This window comes from Nyctereutes procyonoides, unplaced genomic scaffold, assembly GCF_905146905.1.
Source record: "Nyctereutes procyonoides isolate TBG_1078 unplaced genomic scaffold, NYPRO_anot_genome, whole genome shotgun sequence".
NCBI classification, from domain to species: domain Eukaryota; kingdom Metazoa; phylum Chordata; class Mammalia; order Carnivora; family Canidae; genus Nyctereutes; species Nyctereutes procyonoides.
The window spans coordinates 88,068,454-88,077,989 of NW_026575125.1; positions in this window are offsets into that span (position 1 = coordinate 88,068,454).

Consider the following 9,536-nt stretch of genomic DNA (forward strand, 5'->3'; position numbering starts at 1 on the left):
TTGAGCTTTATTAATAAATCAAAACTGGATTAAAGATTAAAGAACAAATGATGGCAACAGAAAGAGTGATAGAGGACTTCTTAGAAAATACAGCCCTATTTTCCTAGTGGGAGCTAAGGGTCATGGGAAGTCCCAATTTTGCCTCAGTTTACTATAGTATTATTTACTAAACTGTATGTGATAGTACATCTTTGTGTGAAAGATTTTTAAGAGTTCTGAAAAGTTGTCATATAAAGTGTCAAGTTTTGGGAGGCCTGGCTGGCTCAGTTGGTGGAGCACGCAACTCTTAATCTCAAGGTTGTGAGTACAAGCCCCACAATAGGTGTAGAGATTACTTATTAAAAGTATAACTTTTAGGGCTGCCTGGGTAGCTCAGTCAGTTAAGCGGCTGCCTTTGGCTCAGGTCATGATCTCAGGGTTCTGGCATCAAGTTTCACATCACACTCCCTGCTCAGCAGGGAATCTGCTTCTGCCTCTCCCTCTGCTTCACACCCACCACTCATGCATGTGATCTCTGTAATAGATAAATTAATTCTTTTTAAAAAATTACTAATCTTTAAAAAAAGGTAAAAATTAAAAAGTGTCAAGTTTTTATTATTTTCTAAAGTCTAGTGAAAAAAGACAAATTCAAACTCAAGACTGCTTAGGGAGAGTGAAAATATAAGGCCATTGTATAGCCTAACTCCCTGGCAGTAGCTGAAGAGATGAGCCAGGGCAGGCCTCTCACCAGAGGACAGAAAATACCTTCTAACTCCTTTTTATGTTTATTTCTAAATTCTCTATGTTATTTTTACACACATCCCTACCCTTCATTCACCTTTGCTTTCTTTTTTGTTCTACTTCTTACACTGAACACCGTGAGGATGTGGGTTAACAGAAAAATATTGAGCTAGGAAATTCACCTACGGTGGACCGAATGGAAATCAAAACTATTAATAGTGCCTATTTCAACCATGGTTATATTCAACTTTGCCATCCATTCCCGTTTTCTTCCTTTTTAAAAAATTGGAAATCAAAACTATTAATAGTGCCTATTTCAACCATGGTTATATTCAACTTTGCCATCCATTCCCATTTTCTTCCTTTTTAAAAAATTGATGCATTTCCTACCACAATTCTGGCTTTATAATGACATCATTGATTAGATGACTATAAGATAAAGAAAAGTTGTCTCTGGACAAAGTTTGAACAAAGACAAGGACAACAGACATAAGAGGATTTGAGAAGCAGAAGAGTGAATTTAACAATTACTAACAAGTTTCCAATTAGCAAATTTAGTTTAAAAACAGAATATAACAAATCTTCACATCTGTATACATAAAGTATAATATATGATTATCTACTTGTATTTCTGAGAATCACATTTCAGAGCTGTGGGTACTCTTAGAGATCATCTCCTCCAAACTTCTTGTGTTTCAAAAATGAGAAAAATGAAAGATGCCTGGGTGGCTTAGCAGTTGAGCATCTGTCTTTGGCTCAGGTTGTGATCCCGGGATCCTGGCATTGGGTCCTGCATCAGGCTCCATGCAGGGAGGCTGCTTCTCCCTCTGCCTATGTCTCTGCCTCTCTCTCTCTGTGTGTGTGTGTGTGTCTCATGAATACATAAGTTTTAAAAATCTTTTAAAAATGAGAAAAATTGAAAGAGACTTTCCCATGCCATACAACTGGTTAGTGACTGAGCCAGATGTAAGAACAGTTCTAAACTAATTTAAGTTATCATTGATTTGGTCATCTAACTTGACTTTGACTAAAACTTGTAGGTTCATAAACATGCCCTCATAAAAAGAAACCAGTTTTAAACCTGTATTTGAACTTATTCTTTCATCATGCCTTACTGGAGTCAGAAACGGTATATAATAATCCTTGCTATGATAAAGCAAGGTAATCATGGTAATGAAAATACCTGATTATATTTTCCTAAAACTATGAGGACAACACAGTGAAGAGATGAGAGACACAAAATAGAAAGATTTTATATTCTTTTATTGGGTTGGTAGGTGGGCTCTGAGAAAATGCCTTTCAGTTGGATTTTTATGGTGATTGAAATTATCATGGGGATCTCCCATAGGAGATGGTGACCTACAAGAAAGGTACAGGGGGACACCTGGGTGGCCCAGTTGGTTAAGTGTCTGCCTATGGCTCAGGTCATGATCCCTGGGTCCTCAGATCAATTTACGCATTGGGATCCCTGCTCACCTGTGAGTCTGCTTCTCCTTCTGCCTCTCTCCTCACTGGTGCGTGTGCTGAGATAAATCTTAAAAAAAAATACAGGGAAGGAGAAAGACTATCCAAAAATCTTGTCCACCGTGGAAGGCAAAAATGATAGCTGTTTCCATAATCAAATAAAATTGCCATCTTTAAAATGGCCATCAATTTTCAACTCTAAGAACAGCCCAGGAGATACTACAAGCCTAAAGCATTATTATTACATTCGAAAACTTTCATTAAATTGAATATGCTTCATGGGAAAAAACTGGGTCTTATATTATACTACTATCCCCAAACAGGGCAATTTATGACACTTCAACTGGCTGGCCAGCAAATTATCAATTCACCAGTGAGGAATAAAACAAGATTGTTCTGTCACCCAACTATGTAAACTTCCATTTTGGATGATATTGTTTTAATGGTCAGTATAACTGAATTTCCTCAGAATAAAATTGAGCTATACATCATAAAGACAGCTTTCAAATACTTCCTGAAAATAGCCAAGCAATTTTGTGATTAAACCAACATGTAATTGAATGAATAACACAGAGCTGGAAATTATGCAAATGCACATCTTAGTTTCACTTGGAGTAATTCTTTCTCCTAATGAGTTAGTATTAGAAGTTATGAACAATCAACAGAGCCAGGACAATGCACAGACATGGCTTAAAAATGTACCAAGATGCCTTCTAACTACCATACATAACTCTTCCTCTCTGAGAACCAATACCCACTCCAATCATTAATTAATGTATTAATTCAGACCCCGTGGGAAGAAGCTAGCAAAATGCATAAGTAGGGGTTTCCAAAAGCTGTTTAGGGTGATCTTTCCCACAATACAGCAAATGTTTAAAATTATATAAAAATGTAAAAGTGTCCAAATGTATTTTCAATATGAAATCCAAGTACCTGTTACTAGAAAATATAATTTTAACCTAAAATGTGAAAATAAGGGGATCCCTGGGTGGCTCAGTGGTTTAGTGCCTGCCTTCAGCCCAGGGCATGATCCTGGAGTCCCCGGGATCGAGTCCCAAGTCAGGCTCCCTGCATGGGGCCTGCTTCTCCCTCTGCCTGTGTTTCTGCCTCTCTCTCTGTGTCTCTCATGAATAAATAAATAAAATCTTTTAAAAAATAAAAAAGTAAAAATAAAAACTTTAAAAATTGTAAAAATAAATAAAATTTAAAAATATGCTGATAGATAATCAGATCCTTTCTCCTATAATAATGGGGAAGGGGTGGGTAATGCAATGGAAACTCTGCAGCCTTAATAGATATTTTAGATCAGCAGTTACTCCTCAGGTGGGGATAAATTTGCCATAGTTCTTATCTCACAAGATCGTTTCTAAGAAAACTCTCAGACTTAGGTGAGTACAGAGGCTTAGAGTGTATTCTGAAATTGCAAAAAAGTACAGATTCTGGAGACAATCAGCTTTGGATTCGAATCTTAGATCTGTCACTATACTAGGCAAGATAGTACAGGTAATGCCATGGTAACACATTAACCCCCAAACCCTAATGGTTTAATGCAAAATATGATTATTTTTCACTGAAGCTACAACTCCAATATGGGTCACTGCGGGGCAGGAGTAGAATTCTACTCCACATGGTCACTCAGAGATCCAGGCCAAGGGAGGCTCTACCATTTTGTAGCTATATCCTTCCAGGCCAACAAGGTATGGGAAAAGTGCTGGAGAGTTGTACACAAGGTCTTAATGGCTTCGGTAGGAAAATGACAGACATCACTTCTGTTCATAGCTCATAGACCACAAGTGATGCATAAACCCCAAAAATCCTCAATAACAAAGGGAAGCATATGAATCTGATGACCAGTTCATTTCTTTTCCCTGGCCAAGTCATTTGATCTCTTTATACTTTAATTTCCCTATACATAAAATGATATATAGAATAGTAACTACCTCAAAAAGCTGGTGTTTAGGGTTAAATGAGTTATTATATAAAAATCATTCAGTACCGAGGTAGCGTTTTAGCCTATTGTCCACTGTGAAAGGTTTGTTACTGAGGGGCTAGACCAAGAAACATGGTCTGCTGCCCAAAGCACCCAAAATTGCAAATGCCAGAGGGCAACAAATCCAAAATGCCTTAGGTAAGTAGAGTCAAATCCTGAGAATTTGAATACGAAGTCCAAAAGGTCAGAGAGAGGATTGGATTTGGAAAGAAGTCAAGACATTAGAATTAGAAGAAGAAAGACTGAAAGGAACACAAGTTTGCATCCATTTGAGAAAATTTCTGCACAACTGCTGAACACCATGCTCATCCATAAACTAGGGGAAATAGTAACTACCTAATAGGGGGAACCAGGTTCAATGAAAATGCTAGCTGTAAAATATATTGAGAATTACCAGCAGATCACAAAAAAATAAATGGTCATTTCCTTGTCCTCAAAAGTAGTTCAAGCCCACTTCTAGAAACAATTCTATAAATAGCCATCAACTGTTCCCACTGACTGCTGCAAAATATTGGGAGCCTATATAGTGGCAAAGCCTTCCAGTACTCACAGTGGTTAGGACGGTGAACATAAAATGCCACCTTTAGGCTAACACCATCAAGGTTTTTCCTTTCTTCCCTAACTCTGGGGAAAACATACACACTCTCTGTACCTTTCTTTTTGGATGTTATCTGCTTCTCTCATTTATACCCACCTCCTTTAGTGAAGCAACGTTTCCAAATAATGCTAATGAGAAATTGCTCTATGAGACAGCCAAGTACGGTCTCCAAATTTCACAGAGGAGGTTCTATTGGAAAGTTAAAAAAAAAAACCGGGGCTTCTGAGTGGCTGAGTCAGTTAAGGACCTGACGCTTCATTTTGGCTCAGGTCATGATCTCAGGGTTGTGGGATAGGGCCCCATAGTGTGGAGTCTGCTTGTCCCTCTCCCTATACTCCTCCCCTGCTCTCTCTCGTGTACTCTTGCTCTCTCTCAAATCAATCTTTAATAAAAAAAAAGAAAAGAAATACTGATTTCCAAAACAATGCTGTTCTTCTCCTAAAGTATTGTTAATGTGGGGTTGTATTCTTAGGTATAAATAAAGAGAATAACAGAATACCATTCAAATGAGTAGACTCATACACCAACCTCACCTTCAGTTAGGATCTCCCATGTTCATATACCTGAGAGACCTTCCATTTCATGTATAACTTAGAAGTTCAGAGTTATAAGTACTCACAGAGACCTGATTGGGTACTCACAAAGTAACCCAATACTCTATTTTAAACATAAGGTAACCAACTCTGGAAAGCAGTGTGAAGATTCCTCAAGAAGTTAAAAATAGAGCTACCCAATGACCCAGCAATTGCCCTACTGGGTATTTACCTGAAAGATATAGATGCTGTGAGATGATGGGACCCCCTGCACCCCAATGTTTATAGCATCAGTGTACACAATAGCCAAACTGTGGAAGGAGCCTTGGTATCCATTGAAAGATGAATGGATAAAGAAGATGTGGTCTATGTATACAATGGAATATTACTCAGCCATTAGAAACGACAAATACCCACCATTTGCTTCGAGGTGGATGGAACTGGAGGGTATTATGCTGAGTGAAATAAGTCAGTTGAAGAAACAATCATCATATGATTCCACTCATTTGTGGAATATAAGAAATAGTGAAGGATATTAAGGGAAAGGAGGGAAACTGAGTTGGGAAAAATTAGAGAGGAAGACAAACTATGAAACTCCTAACTCTGGGAAACAAAGGTTGCAGGAGGGGAGGAGGCTGGGGGAATGGGGTGACTGGGTGATGGGCACTAAGGAGGGCACTTGATGGGATGAGCACTGGGTTTTATACTATATGTTGGCAAATTGAACTTCAAAAAAATATTTTTTAAAAGAACTTTAAAAAAATAAAGATAAGGTAACCAAACCAAAGACACTTAGGAAAAAGGCTTCTGGTGACCTATTTATCTCCAAACTCCAAGTATAAATACAACACACTTTCCACCATACCACACTGCCTCTCTCCTCCACATTTTTCTCTGAAATATAGTAGGATTACAGTCAGGGTTGTAGTCACTTTGTGAGTATTCTTTTCAAGCTGGCTAAGAAAGCCTGCTTATGACTTTGGCTATTTAATTTCACAATATTGAAATTTGAAATTTGTTATAGGCCAGCTACAGCAGCCAGTCGGAACAACCATTAATTCTTCTTAAGATTTCATTGAATTCTATGGCTCTTGTTGGAAATGTACTTAAGTATTCAAGGGGAAAAAAGTAAATGAAACATCCCCAATTAATAAGAAACTGGACTCATGCCAACAGGGTGTTTTTTTAAAAATAACCTTTCTCTGTGAGTTATTTTCTTTCTGGCAGTGAATGAATGTACTACAGTTCAAAAAATACATCTATGGAGATGGACAAGCCTATTGGGAGGAAAGTGTGTACCTGTGTGCATGTGTATGTGTCAATACATGAGTTTATTAACTGATTTGAAAGAAAAGGCATATTCTGCTTTTCCAATTATGTATATGAGGATATGATCACTCTCACCTTGCTATGGAGATTCTATATGCCTAAGTGAATCACCTTCTTAAAGTCCATTCCAAGTGTAGAGGAATAAAAGAACCAAAGGCCCAGATGCCACCCAAGACTGCTGTAGTTATAAACTGAAATGTGCTCCTCTTTAAAGCAATGAATACCAGGAATAACTTCCAAGCTATTTCCATTTTCAGTACATGATGTCAATTGCTTTTACGTCACATTGTTTATATAAATAATTCTCTACACAAAATACTAACGGGAAGTTAGACTTTTTCAAATTGACAAGTTTGCAGCTAACCTGATCAAATAAATGAGCACTGCATCTTACATGCATAAACTAAGGAAAGTAACAATTATCTACCAGGGATGTCATGAAAATTCAATGATAATAATAAGTGTAGAGCACATAGTAGGATTGTCAGAGGATAAAAGGACATAAATGTTCTTTTCCTTCTTTTCAAAGGTTGTTCAAACCAGTCACTAAATCTTTGATGTTTTAAAAAATTTGAGTTTCCAAAAATAAGTTTCCAAACAAGACCTCAATAATTTGGCAAATGGATTCGGCACAAGGTAAACTTGTACACTCTCTGGGATTTCAAACAGTAACACAGGAATTCACTTCCATTCATAATTCCATGCTTTCCAACAAGACTGGAAACTGCTCTCTCCTCCTCGCCACCAGCAGTGCTCCAATTACCTACCAAATATGTTCCCAATTTCCACTAGCCTTAATTTTCAGCCAGCTATCATTATTTCCCCAACATATCAACGTGTAAAGGATTCTGCTAGTTCGTTCTCTCCTGGAGGCATTTGCATTTCCTAGAAGACTTTGGATGACAGAAAAGCCATCTGAGAGGCAATGCATCTGTTCAAACAAGTGGAAACATTATCATTTGTGGGAATGTTTTTGTCACTTCCCCTGTGTTTGTCCCAATATCAGGGCTAAGAGTTGAATCCTAGATAGGACAGGAAAATGAAGGGACAATGCTGTCTACTCTTAAATTCCTTGTTGGAGTCAGTCCCCAACACTTTGCCCAAAAAAGGCCAGCACTGCCCTGGTGTTTGAGGGTCCTGATGTCAAGATAAGTTGCCTTTTGAGCTTATTTACCTTCTACCTCCTTAAACCAAGCCAAGAAAACTCACATGGCAAGAAAATTAATATAATTAGATAGAAATAAGTCAATTTAATACAATTAGGTAGAATAAGTCAAAACAAATAAGTCAATAATCCTTCCAAATAGGACTCCTTGCAGTTTCTAACTAGGCATGGCTAAAGAGTCCTGGTTCCTGCTTAGAATGTAGGGAGATGGGAGAGGGGTGGGGCAAGATGGTGGAGGAGTACGGTCCCCAAGTCACCTGTCCCCACCAACTTACCTAGATAACTTTTAAATCATCCTGAAAATGTACGAATTCGACGTGAGATTTAAAGAGAGAACAGCTGGAACACTACAGAGAGAGTTTGTGCTAACACGTACAACTCATTTTTAGCCACTCTGCACTGAGCCAAATGACTAGAAAGAACTCACCACAAAAGAAAGAATCAGAAACAGAATCTCTGCCACAGAGTTACAGATTTTGAATTACAATTCAATGTCAGAAAGCCAATTTAGAAGCACAATTATAAAGTTCTGGAAAAAAGCATAAAGGATTCAAGAGACTTCATGACTGTATAATTTAGATCTAATCAGGCCAAAATTAAAAATCAATCAAATCAATTAAATGAGATGCAATCCAAACTAGAGGTCCTGATGACGAGGGTTAATGAGGTAGAAGAACAAGTGAGTGACATAGAAGACAAGTTGATGGCAAGGAAGGAAGCCGGGGAAAAAAAGAGAAAAACAATTAAAAGACCATGAGGAAAGGTAAAGGGAAATAAATGACAGTCTCAAAAGGAGAAATCTACGTTTAATTGGGGTTCCAGAGGCTGCTGAAAGGGACAGAGGACCAGATTTGTTTGAACAAATCATAGCTGAGAACTTCCCTAACTTGGGAAGGGAAACAGGCATTCAGATCCAGGAGATAGAGAGATCCCCCACCCAAAATCAATAAAAACCGTTCAACACCCCGACTTCTAATAGTGAAAATTGCAAATTCCAAAGATAAAGAGAACATCCTTCAAGCAGCAAGGGACAAGAGATCGCTAACTTATATGGGGATAAATATTAAATCTTTTTTTAAAAAATTTTATTTATTTACGATAGTCACAGAGAGAGAGAGAGAGAGAGGCGAGGCACAGGCAGAGGGAGAAGCAGGCTCCATCCCGGGAGCCCGACGTGGGATTCGATCCGGGGTCTCCAGGATCGCGCCCTGGGCCAAAGGCAGGCGCCAAACCGCTGCGCCACCCAGGGATCCCTATGGGGAGAAATATTAGATTAAGAGCAGACCTCTCCACAGAGACCTGGTAGGCCAGAAAGGGCTGGCAGGATATATTCAGGGTCCTAAATGGGAAGAACCTGTAGCCAAGAATACTCTATCCGGCAAGGCTATCATTCAGAATAGGAGACATAAAGAGCTTCCAAGATAGGAAAAACTGAAAGGATATGTGACCACCAAACCAGCTCTGCAGGAAATATTAAGGGGGACTCTGTAAAAGAAAGAGGACGCCCAAAGAAATAACCCACAAAAGCAGGGACTGAATAGGTATGATGATTACACTAAATTCATATCTTTCAATAGGAACTCTGAATGTGAATGGGCTTAATAATCCCATCAAAAGACGCAGGGTTTCAGGCTGGATAAAAAAGCAAGACCCATGTATTTGCTGTCTACAAGAGACTCATTTTAGACCTAAGGACACCTCCAGCCTGAAAATGAAAGGTTGGAGAACCATTTACCA